This window comes from Colletes latitarsis, chromosome 11, assembly GCF_051014445.1.
Source record: "Colletes latitarsis isolate SP2378_abdomen chromosome 11, iyColLati1, whole genome shotgun sequence".
Lineage (NCBI taxonomy): Eukaryota > Metazoa > Arthropoda > Insecta > Hymenoptera > Colletidae > Colletes > Colletes latitarsis.
Window position 1 is genome coordinate 21,842,402 of NC_135144.1, and position 16,745 is coordinate 21,859,146.

At 35.7% G+C, this 16,745-nt stretch overlaps 1 protein-coding gene across 1 annotated transcript in view; it reads right to left on the reverse strand.

The window, feature by feature from the left end:
* Window positions 1-16,174, reverse strand: part of LOC143347346 (RYamide receptor) — a 40,255-nt gene extending 24,081 nt beyond the window's left edge. The window contains exon 1 of the mRNA XM_076776404.1: window positions 16,053-16,174. The gene's annotated coding sequence lies outside the window, so the exon portion shown is untranslated. The remainder of the gene's footprint in view (window positions 1-16,052) is intronic.
* Window positions 16,175-16,745: the final 571 nt, after the last annotated feature.

Sequence of the window (16,745 nt, forward strand, 5' to 3'; positions counted from 1 at the left end):
TTTCTATCGAACTGTCAATCACGTGTTCGATAAAAAGGACGAAGAAATTCTTATTCGTAAGAAGGGAATTCGTTTCGTCCTCGATCTTAACTGGTCTTAGGTTAAATTCCAATATCGGTCCTCGTTGGTCGAAATTTTTATCGCGAGATTGCTATCAAGATCCCTCTATCGACACTAAGCTCGGGTTAAAGTCTCCGCAAGTAGGAGACTGTTCCAATAGGATTAATCGTGTTTAAGAGAGGATTTGCTACACAAGTTTCGTTCGAGCGTTCAACAAGCAGACCCAAAACGAAACGTAATTATTTGCTCCTAGACACCGAGCAAATTAATTGCAAATTTTGACGATTTTTCGATCAAAATTTTTTGATCCTCGTTTATATTTTTCTACGCGAGAAAATGAACGAAAAACACAGAGTGAAACTTTTTCCTAAGATGCTTTGTTCTTGAGATAATTAACTTAGAATAGTTCTGATGACTGACCAATGCTCGACATTTCTACTTACATTTGAGTTTTTTTAATTCTACCACTTTACGTCACGTTCCAAGTTTAAGTAACGATATTGTCTGTAAGTAAATTCATGATACCAATTGGATTTTGTGTATTTTGTAACCCAAAAATATATAAAATATTAGCACATAAATTTACAAGTAGAAACATCGAGATATGGTCAGACGTTTTAGACAAACCGTACTTAATCGTCTGATACAAAGAATTTATTCCATATTTTCACAATTTTATTAACGAATCTACTTTTTCTTAACATAATTTCGCAATAGAAATTCTGATAATTCGATTCTAAAGAATCAATGAATATTATTCGATACAAAGGTTTTGTTTCATAAAAGAATGATTTACTGTCACTTCCAGCACGATATCTTTTGTATCCCGTAATTGACATACTTTCTGGAAGTAGGAACCTTTTGAAAAGGATTTGCGTACCATTCACTAGGCAACGATGAATTTTAACGTTCTCGTTAATGAAATGTTTTCGTGTTTCCCGAATACATTCGTCCATTTTCAAACTGTTGCGCAGATTCATAACTGCGTTCGCGTATTCTGATTTTATAATCCAGTGAAATTATTTAAAAAATGTAAAAAGAACAAATCGAATGAAATTTGGAAATTTTGTAAGTTCCTTTTCAAGACAAAGTTATTGACAACGTCGTTTTTAGAAGTTGGTACTGTTGGTCAAAGTAATAGTTGCGAGAAGAACTCGGCGATATTGAATGTCGGAAATCCAATTAAGCTAATGATAGGTCTTAATGGTGCATTAGCCTTATGAATCTCGGAGAAGTCATAAGCTTGAACCATCCGTACTATCGAAAAAATTAACCTAGAAATCTAGTTTCTATCCGCCCAGTTTTTCCAGTGTTAAGCATTTTTTTAAAGAAAATTCTTATAATCCTCAGGTTAAAAATTAAGCTTCTCAAAAATCGAGGGAAATTTAATTCACTTTTTACATGCCACTTTTGTCTGAAATATTTCTTAGTATCGTCGATAGTTTCGAAGGTGTTCGAATCGGTTCATTTAAATGGATCACCCAGTATACACGAAAGTGCTCATAGAACTGCGTAGTAGGATATTCGAATTAACCTATTCGAAACTCGGAAACGCTGACAGTATAAGAATTAACGTCGAGTTGTGTAACCGAACGTTTCTCTAGTTTATCGTTTTCTAAATAATTACGGATCGTAAAGGGTTCGAAAGATCCGAGACAGTCAGACGATCTTCGGAAACCGAGATTAAGAAGAAGCAAAGTTACTTTCAGTCAGAAAATTGAAGATGTGTAAAAAGTTCTCGAAAATTCGACATTCTAACTATGAATAATAAAAAGAGAGCTTTTATTCGCAATTTTCCCATAGTATATCCACATTACGTATGCAAGTCTCCTCTGTCCACTTAATTGCTACGTTGAATGCAGTCATTTGACCGTTAAGGGTTAAAGTTCAAGCTGGGAGTGGGTGGCCGCCCACACTTACTTTCGTAAATAGACTATTGAAGGCGGCAAACGGTTTCACGCGGACGCAAAGTTAAACGTACCACACTTTTTAAGCCTGATCTTTACGATTCGATTATATTTAATCCAGTGGGATTGCCGGACGTGTCAGATTAGCGAATTTCCAGATTGCTGAGAGTATACTATTATAGGAAAGTACACAATAACATGTAAGATATATTCACTAACAATTTTGCATATTGTTTGCGAGAAAACCTGGAAAAATTAATGAAATTAACTTCTACTGCTTCCCTCTGCATTCCATAAATGCATACTTCATATTTCGATACAGTATTACTTTCTAGTATTTTGTACTTATTAAAGATAGTCTCAGAAATATCCATGAACTAGTGTGACGCTGACGACGACGTTTCTGCGCGTGCGCGAGTTAAGGGCCCGTGCTCGTAAGTAATCGTCATTAGTGTCGAAAGTGCGTTTATCCTTTTATCGTTCATTCAACTGTTTTCTACAACAAAGTGTATAATCTTTTCCTGTCACACGATATTCCTATCAAATACGGTTCGTACTAGCCATACAATATTCCTTTATAGTTTTTACTATCGTTAGAAATACTGAAATAGGGTAAGACGAGTCGAGTTCGTGAAAAAAACCTAGGTTATGTCGATCGTGTTGCATGATCAACGTCGTACATTATGGTAAAATAAAGAAACTATGTTTGCATAATCAGATTAGGCCTATTTGAGGGGCATGCAAACGTACGTAATAAATCTCGGGCATATTAGAGGTTAGTTTGTGAATTTTACGCGATGCATTATCCGTGTAGCCATTGCGTAAACCTCGGCAACGTGACGCGCGTTACCGTGTAACCATAACACTCGAGATATCGCATGATACTAAATTACACTGCAACGGGCACAATAAACGATCGATATTTGCTAATGCTTCGAAACTGTAACATCATTCTTGGCACAATCTAAGTGGCGAGTGTATACAGCTGTGTTGAGTAAACAAAGTGGAATTCATTCGAAGAATTTGCGACAAGATGGACCAGCAATGCGTGGACCGACATCGTGTTCGAACGTGCACATCTTCGAGCACGATGTTATTAATGAGAAGTATAGGTTAGGAAAGTCAGAATTGGAATATTTTTATATTTTATACAAGTCCTTACCGAAAGGCTACTTTTGTTCATAGTACATTTAAAATTTTAACATTTTTCTTCATCTAATGATCGATGCAGTGTCGCTAAATTCTTTTTAAAAGATGCATGACCTGTCGGCGGGTCACACGACAGCCAATGCGAGGAAAAGTACATAAAGTACACGATATAAACGACATCGTACTGGTGGTGACAGTAAATCCTTGTCTCTTTTATAAAGCTAAACCTTTGTGTCCGACGATGCTGGTCATTTCTCTAAAAGCAAGCTACGATAATTATCGTTACAAAGCAATGTTAACCACAACTATGCTGGCTTCAAAGACGGCCGAGTTTACTATTCTGCTCGAAGCAAAGGTATAGATCCATCTTGATCGACGTTTCGTAATAATGGAATTTGCATATAATTTTCAGCGTGTTCCACCGTCATCTTGCAAACATATTCGCAGCCTGAATTATATGTTGTCACGAATTTTTTGACAAGGGCTTCGAATATTTTAAAATCGCTGGAACGCGTCGTTTGTGCGAGCTTGTTGACCCCGTCAACGTATCGAGGAAAATATAAAATATGAATATTTTCAACAATTTTAAAGGCGAAACGCGCACACACGGAGATCTTTCAATCTCGATTATTAATGGGAACTTTTAGGGGACCGATCAGTCCTAGTTTGGTCCTTTTTATGCTATTGACAAAATCCTAACCTTAAATTTCGTGGTTAAAGTCAGCTCGTAGTCGTCGACGTTAGCTGTTTTCAATTTTCTTTTTGGTGTTTGCGGACCTCATTACTTCGCGTGAAAAAAATGGCCCCTGGCAGAAAAATTTCGTTACGCGTTTACGATTTATATTTTTTTTTCACAAAGAACGCGTTCACACGATACGTAGTTTCGTCCAAATGACGTTTCACGGTACGCCTTGCGTTTCAATTTGCAAATTTAACGCCCCGCTGCAGAGAAACCAGCCGAAGCATATGAATTATACTTCTCAGCAAATAGAACGTTCTCGTTTTTGGCCCTGGTCCGCGGAAAGGTGGAAAATAGGCAGCTAAGATGGACTCGAAATAATACGAGATTAAAGTAGGATGGAAAAGAACGCTCAGAAATGGTAACGTGGACGAGTGAGTAAAATCCACGAGCGAGAGGGAGATAGATGTATAGGAATAGAAACGGACAGAAAGTGCAAATGATAAAGGATTAGGGGGTGGGGTGGTAGGCCACAAACGTGGTCGATATGCGCGATTTTCAACGTAACACACAGTGTAGTTTCGCGAGCAGTAAAGAGGAGAGTGTTGTATGTGTCTCGGAAAATTACTTTTATGCAGGAAAAAAGTATCTACTTACTGAGAGTAATATTGTTAGAATATACGACAGAGGAACAGTCAACAGAATTTTATTTTCTCATTTTTCTTCGTAATGTACAGTAGCGGAATATATCACGTTGAAACAAATAAGTGGTCCGGATCATATATTTCTTTACACTTGTCAAATTGGACAAATAAAATTGACGCTAAAAATGAAATTCTTTTTATTCTTGAAACTTCAATAGACAGTAATTGGAAGGCAGTTTTATTCAGACGATTCGTTCGAATATTAAATATTTCCAACAATGGCGGACCTAGAAGGGCTCAAAAAATGCAGCTAACAAAAAAGTCTTCCACTTTAAATTTTGATCGATCACTAACTGGCGTCGACCACGACACTAGAATTGATAATTATCGATAGAATAGTTACACGATTTAATTAACCTCGATATGTTCGTAATCGTTCGATTCGATGGATCGATACGGGAGAATTAATTTCTGATTTCGATGGAATGGGTAGAGTTTTCTTTTTAAACATTTATTTTTTAAATATATTTTTGGAATAACCTGAGGAACTAGATGTGTTTTGGAATAAAACCCTTTCCAAATGGATGTTCCATAAATTTCCAATACAAGATGGAGACGATAAACGGATCAACCAAACTTTTGATATCGATTTCCTTGCAAACGAAGACTCGTGTCAGTATTTTTTATTCTGAATTTTGAGTCTAGTTATGCACGAAGAATCGCCTTACGATCAATTCGACCATCTGTGCATACATTTTGCATGAGTATGGAAATGCGAATACGCGTGTCTACTCGAGGGATGCCGAGATTGATCGAAAAATAAACAAAAAAAAGAGCGAGGCACGTGGGATTTTGATAATGCTGGTTATTTGCGAAAGGTTTCACCACGCGTGTTTCTATCGCGTATTTCATCTTCGTCCAAACTGATTTATTCTAATATTTAGCCTAAAGATATACAGAGTGTCCCGTTTCAACCGTATCCAATCCTAATATTATTTATTAACAATTTATATTGAAAAACCGAATTTTAACGCGACCATCAACATCACAAATTTCAATAGTAAATCTAACCTCAAACTCGACCCTGAAAATATCGCTCTAAAGATAGTAATTTGGTAAAATAATATTTTTACGTTGATGGAAACACTCGACTTGTTATTTAGAATAATCTATATTATTTTAGAATATTCGCATGAAGATTCAAACCGTTAGTGAATTAAACTATTTTGCAAAACGATCGTCAGTAACGAATAACAAATTTCAATAGTAAATCTAACCTCAAACTTGATCATGAAAACATAGTTCTAAAGATAACAATTGGGTAAAATAATATTTTCACGTCAATGGAAACATTCTACTTGTTATTTAGAATAATCTATTTTATTTTATTCGATGAAATTTTGTAAGCGAATGCATAAAGTTTGAAAACGTTGGTAAATTAAACTATTTTGCAAAACGAACGTCAGTAACACTAACAATAGTAAATCTAACCTCAATAGTAAATCTATCTATCTTCAATAGTAAATCTAACCTCAAACTTGATCATGAAAACATAGTTCTAAAGATAACAATTTGATAAAATAATATTTTCACGTCAATGGAAACATTCTACTTGTTATTTAGAATAATCTATTTTATTTTATTCGATGAAATTTTGTAACCGAATGCATAAAGTTTGAAAACGTTGGTGAATTAAACTATTTTGCAAAACGAACGTCAGTAACTCTAACAATAGTAAATCTAACCTCAATAGAAAATCTAACCTCAAACTTGATCATGAAAACATCGCTCTAAAGATAACAATTTGGTAAAATAATATTTTCACATCAATGGAAAGATTCTACTTGTTATTTAGAATAATCTATTTTATTTTATTCGAGGAAATTTTGTAAGCGAATGCATGAAGTTTGAAAACGTTGGTAAATTAAACTATTTTGCAAAACGGACGTCAGTAACTCTAACAATAGTAAATCTAACCTCAATAGAAAATCTATCTATCTTCAATAGTAAATCTAACTTCAAACTTGACCATGAAAACATCACTCTAAAGATAACAATTTGATAGAATAATATTTTCACGTCAATGGAAACATTCTACTTGTTATTTAGAATAATCTATTTTATTTTATTCGAGGAAATTTTGTAACCGAATGCATAAAGTTTGAAAACGTTGGTGAATTAAACTATTTTGCAAAACGAACGTCAGTAACTCTAACAATAGTAAATCTAACCTCAATAGAAAATCTAACCTCAAACTTGATCATGAAAACATCGCTCTAAAGATAACAATTTGATAGAATAATATTTTCACGTCAATGGAAAGATTCTACTTGTTATTTAGAATAATCTATTTTATTTTATTCGATGAAATTTTGTAACCGAATGCATAAAGTTTGAAAACGTTGGTGAATTAAACTATTTTGCAAAACGAACGTCAGTAACTCTAACAATAGTAAATCTAACCTCAATAGAAAATCTAACCTCAAACTTGATCATGAAAACATCGCTCTAAAGATAACAATTTGGTAAAATAATATTTTCACATCAATGGAAAGATTCTACTTGTTATTTAGAATAATCTATTTTATTTTATTCGATGAAATTTTGTAACCGAATGCATAAAGTTTGAAAACGTTGGTGAATTAAATTATTTAGCAAAACGACCGTCGTAAGGATGAAGATTGTCTTCCGTTTCGCGAGTAAGGTGGCACACGGCCAAAATGTACGTTTGGAATTTCGCCTAACTCGAGACTCGAAACTAAGAAGACGTTGTCATGTGCAGCTGCGAACGCGACACCCGCTTAAAAATTATTTTCAACACGCAACTCGGAGGTAAGAAAATTACTTTCCTCCCCGAAAACATCCTGGAACTTCTCTTATTTTATGTGTCGGTGAGTACTTAACGGATTAAACTGTTCTGTAACGGTCTAATTATATTTTACTCTGGACAACGTTTGTTCTTTTTCAGCGAGACTAACGACCACCAGGACGGTTCATCTGTTATTCTAAGCGCCAGAGAAATTACTCTTGGCTGTTATAAAATAATGCTCGCGCAATCGCAAGAAAATTTTATCCGTTTGGTTATTTGATTTTCTTACTTCTTTTAAATTTGAAATATTCAATCCATAGACTAGATTTTAGGTAGGATAAAATGTAGTTGCATTTAGCGAAAATGGCGACTACCATGTGTATTATTCTGAGTAAATTAATTAGTTATTACAATCGTGCAAACGAAAGAAACATTTAGCTTTAGTTTTACTCGTTTTTTAGAACTCTGCGCATTTAGGATTTTTCTGGCGTGCAAACCTCCGATTAGATAGGCTAATTATATTTTACATCAGAAAGCGTTTGTTCGCGCTCAGCAAGAATAGCTAGAGACTATAATGGTAAATCTATTATCCCGTGGACGGAACAAATTTGATAACCGTGTTAGCATGGTCCTCCGTGAAACAGAATTACTGCTAGTTACCGTAGTTTTTGTGCGTTCGAAAGGAAATTTTACGCGTAAAAATAGTTTATTTTCTTCTAGAATAAAAAAAAAAAGAGTGGACAATCAACGAATACAAATTTTCTTTTTCTCATTTGTTTTTGAAAATACCAAACACGGGGTTAGTTTATTCTGTTTCGTTGTTCTTGCAATCTTAATTTATTATTTTTCAACGAGTCCTTGGAACGTACGGTTCTTTTCACTCAAGATGGCGTCATTCAATGAAAGGAGTCGCCTAATTCCGCAATATTCGTAGGCAATTAACGTCATGGTGAAATGTTATCGCAAAAACGTAAACGCCTGGCGTAGAATGTCGGATAAAAACCGTCGAACGGCCTTTCGACTCGGTTTTACGAGCACGGCAGTTCTAAGACCGTATAACTCAACCTCCCGATATCTTTAATTGACCTTCCGAGCGGAACCGACAGCTTCGCGAATTGTCTTTCAAATGTGCAGCCATAAACGGCAAAGCCAGAAGCTTTCTTTTTATTATTAGGGATCTTTGTGGCTGCAACGATGCGCTTACGGTGATTATACAGGGTGTTCGGCCACCCCAGGGAAAAATTTGAATGGAAAATTTTAGAGGTTAGAATAATACCAATTTATTGATTGAGGCATCGTTAAAAAGTTACAGAAACATTCCCGGCCATACAGTATATTTCAGGTAAAGAATTTTTTTTCTCGAAAGTACGTAGGATTTCGGGGGTATCTCTATTGACCAAAAATAATTTGAAGTTTTTTAATAACTTTTTAATGAAGCCTCAATCAACAAATTGATATTCTTGATTTTCCCTCCATTAAAATTTTTCACAGGGGTGGTTGAGCACCCTGTATATGCTGTATCGTTTAAATTCTTCCCGAACGTAGGTAACAACAGTAGCCAATAATGTAAACTCTGAAGTATTGAAAGTCAATCTCTGGAAACTAAGAGTTGGAGGCTTTGTAATAGTCTCAACAGATTCAGAAGATTGTTATTTAAAAATATTGGCTTTGTCGTATTTCAATGTGAAGTACAATTGACACCTAATCTTGTTATTTACGACGTTCTTGAGATTTCTGTTATTCTATTGGACGGAGAAACGTTATTGGCCAATTTATTTCACTTCCTTTCGCGAGCTTTGACATGGAAACGTATCAATCTCCATCGGACTTTGATGTCGATGGTTTCCGTCCACGGAAGCGGAACTGTAACTCTTAGAAGCTACTTTAATATTCGAGAAATATTATTACGAGACTTTTAAAGGCAAGTTTTCGATCTTGAAAATCGAATAAAGAAACGGTCTCTTAAATAGGAATATATTTTTCCAAGCCTAACCTAACCTAGACACACAGAACCGAGGCGGAACAGGTGGTACTTACGATCGATCACGGATGAACTCATCATTTAAAAATAAACTAAATGTTCGGAATACAAGTTTTCTCACGAAAATCGTCGAATTTGGACGTTCGATACGTTACAACGTTTCCAATGTAAACACTTGGTCTGTTTATTCGCAGTCACTGTTTCCCGCCATCGCAATTGTTTCGTCGATATTGATAGTTTGGATCAATATTGCGATAATAGAAGTGATGGGAGAAGACACGCTACATTGTCGAAGTCGACAAACGCTAAATGGAATTAGTCATTTATTTTTAAAATGAATATTTACACGAAAGGAAAAATCTCGAAATTTTCCAACGTCATTTTAAGATGACCAACATTTTATATAAAAAGGAGGCAAATAGAAACGATATTTGTCAAATATAAACAGAATTCGCTCCTTCTTTGTGTTCGAATCGTTCGATACAAACTAAGAAAACATACATCGCTGTTTTTTTTCTGATAGCATGAAATTCAATCGGTGCGTGAAAAATGATGCATGCATCAGGCGACATTAGTCAATCGATATGGCGTAATGCTGTTCCATAACAATACCCGTACGTAGCACGTCTGTCAGTCGAGAAAATAAACTAGTTCCGACACGAAACTTTTCCCCATTCACACTGTTCGCCTGTCACCGACCCATCACTTATCTCCCAAACGCTCCAATCGCTTTCTAAACGAAGAAACGTCGATAAAAATAATATTACTCTTCGGGTCTTTGTCTCTTCCAAAAGACCTTTTATGTCTTCGCAATACACAGGTATTTGTTCGCGGAAATATGACACGGGACAGTGCGGAAGATTAATAACTCGCGCTTCTATATTCCCACGTTACAGAATTTATTAAAGCAGGGATCTATTCGTCGCAGGAACACACGTGTAACGACCATGATCTTCTTCTTTAACGAACGTGCACGATTATATCCGATTTTTCCCGACGCGGTTCTACCGACCACTACGCGAGTCGAAAGATGGCGCGCTATTTGAAATACGTACATAGATGTAAATCGTAACGAACCCAATTTTGTAAAATAACAGAATAACTGCAGTTTCCTTGGAAGAATGCCTAAAAAGTTACAAAACTGAAAAGTTTCCTTTGGGTTCCGACAATCTGGTTTAAACTTCTGAGCCCAATTCATCCATTAACGAAGAGATAAATTTTTCTATTTTAAAAACTACGAATTATCGACGAAATATAAATAAAAAATTAATCTCTGCGTTTGTGGGCGATGCGTCTAGTTTTTGGTATTCCAAGGATTGTTAGGTGTGACTGGGAATTTCATTTTTCAATTATAGCATCGCATCGAATTCCACTGTTTCAGTTATAGTGTTATATCGCGCCCTGTCAGTTAGTATTTCCTAAAAGTAATTTCAGAACATATCAGTACCACGTGTCTGGACGTTCCCATGCTCCAGTTACGTTCTGTCAGCAACACGTGCAGTCTACCCCGCGCGAAATCACTATTATTTGCGATATCAAACGTTTAATGCAGTTGTAACGACAGTAAATAACATATGCGTTAATCTGCATTTTGTTAACCAATCGATACGTTTACTTTCGTTATTTATTTATCGATAACGGAAACATTCGAATCACTGTTAACTATTTTCATTCGAGTCGCTTTATCGAAATTTCCATGAATCAAAAATTTTCATTTGGAAAACGTCAATTTATTAGCGGCGCCCTTATAAAATTCAAATATTTATTTTATATTACCGATTTATATACCAAACAGACGAACTGGGAGCAGCCCGGTCGATTACCTCGATAAAAGTCTCCGAACAGATTGCTTTGTTATCTTTATCGAGGATGTTCTATACAACGTGGTATTTTCGTTCGAGAAAAATAATATTAAGGTCCATTGTTACCCAGGGATGATAGAAAATAACTTTTTAAAGTACAATAGAAATTTTTTTTTGGAACGTAGTTAAACGAAAATATATGTATTTTTCAAACCTTAGCTGATGCTTGTTAACATGTATTGATAATAGGATTAAATTATGAAGGATTAATGGTTTCAAGCAACATAATTAGTAACAAGATAGGAACGTCCAATTAGTAAGATGGTGAGAGTATTTGTGTCAAATTCGATATTTTTTTCAAATTGAACGATTTAGTCGATATTTTATGATTTAAATTCTGTTCGAGTCAGGTTTTTTCACCTTGCAGAATTTGAGTGAACTCAATTTCAGAGAAAATTGTCACCGTATTTTGAATCGAAATTCTAACTAGTTGCCTATAAGCTTGTAACGATCCATACGATTGAGAAAGTTTCTTCCATAATTCTGCCATTACTTCGCGAAGTCGTATTCGGTTGCCATTTCTCAAATTTCAGGCTGAACTTCTGCATACTTTTAACAATCCTAATTATTCCTAATTACGATCCACGCTCGTAAGAAACTTTCCGACAGACAACAAAGCGTCGTAGAAACGACGTATTGTTCGCAATAAATCTGTCGAGGAGTCCATTATTGCAATTAAATATAGATACCAAGTGGACTTGGAATTGTACAGTTTAACGAATCTAATATTGACAAATAATATTTTATCTTTAAACCCAGGTTTATTGATTTTCTCGTTAATAAGAGAAATGTTTGTTTCTAGAAATGATCAGACCCAGTTTAAGGATTTGTTAAAATGCAATCGCGCGACAGGGTTAGGTGTTCAAATAAATTGCCATTTAATGTACTATATGGAAACACTTTTGCACGTTATTCATGTTATTCATATCATTCGCATTATGTATTCATTATTCATAGGAACGATTATTCAGGTATTATGAAACCAACGAGTTTAAATTATTCGAGATTCCTTAATGTGAAAATATGGGTTAAATCGAGTAATCGTAAGCAACTTGAACTTTTCACTGTTGAGCCTTCCGTTATTTCGTACGCGCACACCGTGTATAACTGAGTAAAAAAAAAATTCAAATAAATATCCTTCGACGTGCCAGGATCGATCGAATGCATTTTTTGTTCGTCAAAAATAGGCAAATTATTCGGTCGAGCTCTTGATATACAGTGTGTAACAAAAGTAAGAGTCGATAGTTGGATTTAAATTATAAGTTCGAACGTGACGTATTCCTCGTCCTAAAATTCCAACAAACGAAGTTGGTCCACAGTTACAAGTTCAATTTACATTTCCAGGAAGATGGCTGCCTTCCGCCACCCGCATTCAAGTGCAGTTCATAAGCATCTTGATGAAACGCTTCTCGAGAAATCGCTCGAAGTAGTTCACAATTAATGGTTCCATACGTTTACTCGACTTTGCACTTTCTGAAAGATTTTGTCTTTCGAGAACTCCTCAGTGTTTGTAATCGAAAAAAGTGTTCGGTAATTTGAAAAATCAGAAATTCGAACGTCCGGTTTGATAAAAATATTTTTTTATTTTCCTATTATCCTGTACGGTAAAACGTAATACGATCGAATATAAAGTATCAAAGGAAACGTAATTACTTTTGGTTCACCCTGGCTATGCAGAGTATGTTAATTGATGGAGAGTTTGATTGACGCTCGTTACGGTTAAATTTCACCGTTTTAATTCGTTTTCGCGTGGATTTCGACTGTAAAGCTGGCCCTGGCCAACGAGAGCAAAGAAACAGCTAATGTTGTATACGGTTTGAGTGCTCGAAACTCTGGAGCTCCAGTTTAATGGCATAGTCATTAGTTTAGGGCTAATATCATAAGTAGTTTCGAGCTTCGAAAGCTTCCTGATGGAGGCTATAACTAGAGGAAGAAACTTGCCATAAGGTACTTAACAATACTTTGTTTACTTGCGTTATTACTCCGTTTAATTACGCGAAATTAACAAATACACGGTAGTTTCTTAATTATTTCCAGAAAAGGTAGTCTTTTTTTATTGTTATTAAGTTACTGGACTTTGGTATTGGAGCAATTTTTGGAATTTCGTCTTGTCATTTTATACATATACAGGTTGTTTGGCATCTATAGGGCAAAAATTGTAATGGGAGATTCTAGAGGACAAAATAAGACGAAAATCAAGAATACCAATTTGTTCATGGAAGCTTCGTTAAAAAGTTATTAACGTTTAAAGTTCCGCCTGTAAAGTTTCACAGATCGCCGTTTTACAGGCGGAACTTTAAACGCTAATAACTTTTTAACAAAGCCTCCATGAACAAATTGGTATTCTTGATTTTCGTCTTATTTTGGCCTCTAAAATCTCCCATTAAAATTTCCCCCAGTGTTTTAGCCAAAAATAAATATTACTCACCGATTTGTAACATCATATTCGAGACGCGTTACGCGAGAAGTAGCTTTGTTTTTTTTACGTCTAATAGCAACACTGGTCCATGTTGTCACGAGAAATATCACGTTTCGTTCTTCTATGCAAAAAGAGTATACATATAAGAGCAGCTACGATAGTAATACTGGTGGATTACGTGCCCGTACGCTTTCACATAAATATACTTTAATATCTCAAGGATTTAGAAAATGGAATTAAAAAAGTCTTTAATAAAGATCTGGTTAGATCAACGATCTTCATATTCGTGACCACGGAATTTCTCGCTTCAATCTTGACAAGTGTTTTCCTCGAACTCCATTGTAAACTCATCCTTTGGATGAGCAGAGTATGCTCCTAAAGTTTGCTCGTCCACTTCAGGTACACCCTGTATACATTCTATATTGTTCGTACGAATTTTCAATTACTAAAACTTGGTGGTAATTTTTAAAATATTTTTTTATTTAGAAATCTATAACTACTCTTTTTATGTTTTGTGTATATTTTGTGCTTTGTAAAAATTGTAATGTTTTCTGATTTTTCGAAACTTCTCAGCCAAGAGCGACAGGGTTCTTGGAATTATACGTATAGCTTGCTTACGCCGAGTACTATACATAAGGAACCTACTTGCTAGTCGCGCAAAGTACACATTTTCTCGCCTCCCTACAATATCATTTATATTTATAACTTCGGTCGTGCTTCTCGTTCCGGGTGCATCAAGAAATTTCCGATCTGACACCGCGGAAAGCAACGAACTAACTTGACAAGGGGATCTTACAGTCGTTGAAATTGCTTTTGATAAGATAGCGGGTGCAAGTTATATTAAAGGAATTACTTTTTATTTCACAAAATTAGAGTTGGTTAAATCGGTAGAGCGATTTGTTGAGACACTTTTGGTAGTAGGTTCGAATCCCCAGTTCCTTTTTTTTCTTTTATTATTTTAAAATGCAAAAATATACTTTATTTATTACGTATAAACGACATGAATATTAAAGCAAACGATCCTTAAATTTTTAATACAAAGGACAGTAGCAAGAACAGTAGCAAAATAACATTATATTTATGTCATAATCGTTATCAAGTAAATTCTGTATTAGAAATAAAATCATAAGCGTCGATACCGACGATGCGAATGACTAATACAGAATTCACTCGACAATGATTAATACGAATCATTAATATAGAAAAATATATGTTACATATAATGTTATTGTACTACTGTGTGTCATATATACATAATAAATTAAATTTATATTTGCATTTCAATATAATAAAAGAAAAAAAAAGTAGCTTGACGGGGATTCGAACCCAGTGCCAAAAGATTCGTATCTAATCGCTCTATCGACTTAACCAAAAATTATTCCGCAAAATGAGTTTGAGTAATTCTTTTATCACATGCATATCAAATTTTAAAGGAAAATATCTCGAAAACGAAGGCCCATTGTGAAGAAACAGTTTAAGGTTTTTTGATACTAGACATATGCTATAACTTGCACCCACTATCTTTTCCAAAGGAATTTCCACGACTGTAAGGTCTCCTTGTGAGATTTTCAGCGGCCACCGTTTCTCCAAAAGTAGCCCTTGCGGGAGTCAATACAACGGTTTCAGCGATTCCGCCATTGTTGAAATCCCCCCGGAATGTTCGCGTTCCCCAAACTGTTCAGCATAATTCTCGCCTCTGGTCGCATCCTCCCAATTGGACCGAATCTTCTTCGAGGTTCATTCTCATTCTTGGGGGAGGTAGGGAAGGGGGGAGGATAAGAAACGTCAAAAGTGTCGAAATTGAAAGCACCAGAAACGGTGCAGAGCAGTATGAAAAATTCACAGATGGCTAAATCAGGAAAATAAAGTGGATTTACGTATTCTCTGGAATAAAGACGAAGCTCAAAGGACGCTCGCGTAGCCGAGGAAACTCAAGAAGAGCGTTTCAACAACGACAAAATCACTAGGGCCGTTGCAACCCCCGAGGGGACTAAAATAGAGGGAAACGGTCGCTATTAAAATCTCTGACGCTTTCTACGGAGCTAATTTGTGCGTTCGTCGATTATTTTAAGTAAATTTTGAGGGGGTTGTTCAGCTTATATCAAGTATCGAAATTACATTCCTAGAAAATTAGTTACATAGTTCGAAATACATATAGTATTTGTATTTAACACACTTTGCTGTAAAACACTTTAGATTTTTTGTTGTTGTAAACAGACTAAACGTTAAGGAGAGGGGGGGCAGTTTAGTTTAAAAATTTTAAATATCGAGTTTACGTTCCCAGAAAATTAGTTACATAGTTCGAAATTTATTACAAATAGAATTAATCGAAATATATTGCATTTAAGTTGCATCAAAAATTTTGCGATTAATATATTTAAGAAAATATTATACTAAAGGTATCCGGGCTTTAGCTTTTCAACGAAATTTCGTATTCAAATGGCGCGTCCCGCGGTGGCAAATATTACATTTATTATTCGCGCGACGCTGTCGATGTTTTCGAGGAAGAGGACGCCTAGTATTAGTTCATAATTTTCCGCACCTTGTTGCGACGATGAAGCTGTCCGACCTTTAGCAGATTCTGTTTCTTCCGGGTTTCCACTCGGCCGCCCCCTCGACGTCGGATCGGAATTTCGCCGTGTCGCTCTTAAACGCGTTTTAAACAAATCATTCGTTTACTTGTTGCTCAAAAATTAATTCCACTTGTCAACAAAATCCATCACGTTTCAAAACTCGCGTTAAAAATCAACTTGTTTTCCCCCAAACGATTAACAAAAAATATTATTAATTAGTTACCAAAATTCCCGTTGAACAGTCCCCCGTGAAATGCTGTTAATTAAATTTCTCATCGAGCATACAAACGATTCTGTTAACAAAACGTTGATCGACAAGCGTTCGCGCGTGTTTGTTTAAACCGTTGTGTTCACGAATGCAGCGACAACGAAGATTCGATTGTGAGCGCGCGGTTATTAATCGAATATCGATCACCGTTCGTCTCTGTTCCGGACTTAAATCTCGATTCAAAACACATGGCGCGTGACGTTGGTCCCTCGCGGTACGAGCTCACGAATAATCGCATGGTCTAAAGTTTCGTCTCTGAACCGTGCAACGGAGAAGCTTGTTCACTCGTGAATATCATACATCGAGACTGTTTTTATTATTTTTCTCCACGGAGGAGCCCGTTGAATAAAGTTTCATCAAGCGCGGCTGCCGGCAGACTGCGAACTTTGCTCGA